Consider the following 3,710-nt stretch of genomic DNA (forward strand, 5'->3'; position numbering starts at 1 on the left):
GGCCGGTCTGTATGTGGGATCCGAACCCTCGGCGGGAGCGCCGCCGCACTCCCAAGTGGCGCACTGTAGCAGTGCGCCACCGGGCCGGCCCAAGAGACAGGATTTTAATTACACCTTAGACCAACAGGACCTGGCAGACATATACAGAACATTTCATACCACAAGTAGAGAATATACTTTCTTCTCATCAGCACATGGAACATTCTCCAGGCTAGACCACATACTGAATCAAATCTAGTCTCAGCAACTTTTAAAAAATTGAAATCATTCCAAGTATCTTTTCAGATCACAATGGACTAAAACTGGAAATCAATAACAAGTAAAACCATAGAAACTATATAAACACATGGAAACTAAACAATAGGCTCCTTAATAACCTATGGGCCCAAGAACAAATTAAACAGGAAATCAAAAAATTTCTTGAAACTAATGAGAATAAAGATACATCATACCAAAACCTGTGGGATACTGCATAAACAGAACTAGGAGTGAAGTTTATTGCAATAAATGCTTACCTCAAAAGAATGGAAAGACTTCAAATAACCAACTTAACACTATACCTCTAAGAACTTGGAAAACAACAACAATCCATTCCTAAAGGTAGTAGATGTAAAGAGATAATTAAGATCAGAGCAGAACTAAGTGAAATAGAGACCCAAAAAAGGACAGAAAAGATCAATGAATCTATAAGCTGGTTCTTTGCGAAGATAAATAAAATAGACAAACCATTAGCTAGGTTAACCAAAAAAAAAAAAAAAAAAAAAAAGAAGAAGAAAAAGAGTAAAGACCCAAATAACAAAAATCAGAAACAAAAATGGAGAGATTACAACTGATAGCACAGAAATACTAAGAATCATTAGAGGCTATTATAAACAACTGTATGACAACAAATATGAAAACCTTGAAGATATGGACACATACAAACTACCCAGACTGGACCAAGAGGAGATAGAAAACCTGAACACACCAATAACAAGCAATGAGACTGAAGCAGTAATCAGCAATCTTCCAACAAAGAAAAGCACAGTTCCAGATGGCTTTACAGCTGAATTCTACCAAACCTTTAAAGAGGAGTTAATACCAATTCTCCTCAAACTATTCTAAATAATTGAAAGAGAAGCCATTCTCCCAAACTCAGTCTATGAGGCCAACATAACTCTGATACCAAAACCAGATAAAGACAGCAACAACAAAGAAAATTACAGGCCAATATCCTTGATGAACATAGATGCAAAAATCCTGGGCCGACCCGGTGGCGCACTGGAGAGTGCACCGCTTGGGAGCATGTTGGCACTCCCGCTGAGGGTTTGGATCCCATGTGGAGACCGATTCCCGCTCACTGGCTGAGCGCGGTGCGGGCGCAACACTGAGGGTTGCGATCCCGTTGCCAGTCCCCGGTGCGGGCGCAACACCGAGGGTTGCGATACTCGTGTAATAATATACACCCAAGGAAAAAAGTTTTACTAATCGTAGATTCACAGGGAACTTCTAATGTAGGGCCGGCCCGGTGGCGCACTGGAGAGTGCACCGCTTGGGAGCGTGTTGGCACTCCTGCTGAGGGTTTGGATCCCATGTGGAGACCGATTCCCGCTCACTGGCTGAGCGCGGTGCAGGCGCAACACTGAGGGTTGCGATCCCGTTACCGGTCAGTAAAAAAGACAAAAAGGAAAAAAGCATCCTCAACAAAATATTAGCAATCAGAATACAGCAACACATCAAAAAAGTTATACACCATCATCAAGGGGGATTCATCCCAGGGATGCAAGGATGATCAACATATGAAAGTCAATAAATGTGATACGTCTCACCAATAAGCTGAAGGACAAAAATCATGTAATTATCTAAATAGATGCTGAAAAGCATTTGACAAAATTCAACATATCTTCATGATAAGGACTACCAACAAATTAAGTAATGATGGAAAGTATCTCAACACAATAAAAGCCATCTATGACAAGCCTACTGCCAGTATCACCCTGAATGAGGAAAAACTGAAGGCTTTTCCCTTAAGAACAGGAACAGGACAAGGATGTCCACTCTCACCACTTCTATTTAATGTAGTACTGGAGGTACTAGCCAGAGCAATCAGGGAGGAGAAAGAAATAAAGGGCACCCAGATCAGAAATGATGAATTCAAACTGTCTCTGTCTGCAGATGACATGATACTATGTATAGAAAAACCTAAAAACTCTATCAAAAAACTCCTAGAGCTGGTTAATAACGTTTCAGTAACATTGGAAGATACAAAATAAATGCCCCCAAATCAGTTGCATTTATATGATATAATAATGAGCTAACAGAAAGAGAAATCAAGAAAGTAAGGTCATTTACAACAGTCACACACACACAAAATACCTAGGAATCAACTTAACCAAGGAGTTGAAAGATCTCTACAATGAGAACTACAAACCACTATTGGAAGAATTTAAAAAGACACAGAAAGATGGAAAGATATTCCATACCCTTGGACTGGAAAAATTAACATTGTGAAAATGTCTATACTACCCAAAGCCATCTACAGATTCAATTCAATCCACATCAAAATACAAATGACAGTCTTCATAGAAATGGAAAAAACAACCTCAACCTTCATATGGAACAACAAAAGGTCCCAAATAGCCAAAGCAATCCTGAGCAAAAAAATAAATAAATAAATAAATAAATAAAGCCAGAGGCATAACATTACCTGACTTCCAATTATACTACAAAGCAAAACAGCATGGTACTGGCCTAGAAAAAGACACTCAGACCAGTGGAGTAGAATAGAGAACCCAGAAATCACTCCTCAGCCTTAAAGCCATCTGATATTTGAAAAGGGAACAAAGATATGCATTGGGGAAAATACTGCCTCTTCAATAAGTGGTGCTGGGAAAATTGGATATCCATAGGCAGAAGAACAAAACTAGACATGCACCTCTCACCATATACTAAAATCAACTCAAAATGGATTAAAGACTTAAGTCTAAGACCTGAAACTGTAATATTACTAAGAGAAAATATAGCTGAAATACTTCAGGAAGTAGGTCTGGGCACAGACTTTATGAACAAGAGACCAAAAGCACCAGTAACAAAAGAAAACATTAACAAATGGGACTCTATCAAACTAAAATGCTTCTGCACAGCAAAGGAAACAATCAGCAGAGTGAAACGACAACCTACAGAGTGAAACAACAACCTACAGAGTGGGGGAAAATTTTTGCTAACTATGCATTTGACAAGGGAGTAATATCCATAATATACAAGGAAGTCAAGCAATTACACAGTAAAAAAACCCAAATAACCCAATTAAAAATGGGCAAAGGAACTGAATAGACATTTTTGAAAGGAAGACATACAAATGGCCAACAGATACATGAAAAATGATCAGCGTCACTAGTCATCAGGGAAATGCAAATTAAAACCACATTGAGATGTTTCACCCCAGTTAGACTGGCTATCATCAAAAAGACAGAGTATAACAAATGCTGCCGAGGGTGTGGAGAGAAGGGAATACTACGCTGTTGGTGGGACTGTAAATTAGTACAACCACTATGGAAAACAGTATGGAAGTTTCTCAAACAACTACAGGTAGATCTTCTTTTTTTTTTTTCCTTTTTGTCTTTTTTACTGACCGGTAATGGGAACCGGCAACGGGATCGCAACCCTCGGTGTTGCGCCCGCACCGGGGACTGGCAACGGGATCGCAACCCTCGGTGTTGCGCCCGCACCGG

This window comes from Galeopterus variegatus, unplaced genomic scaffold (genome assembly GCF_000696425.1).
Source record: "Galeopterus variegatus unplaced genomic scaffold, G_variegatus-3.0.2 Scaffold15941, whole genome shotgun sequence".
Lineage (NCBI taxonomy): Eukaryota > Metazoa > Chordata > Mammalia > Dermoptera > Cynocephalidae > Galeopterus > Galeopterus variegatus.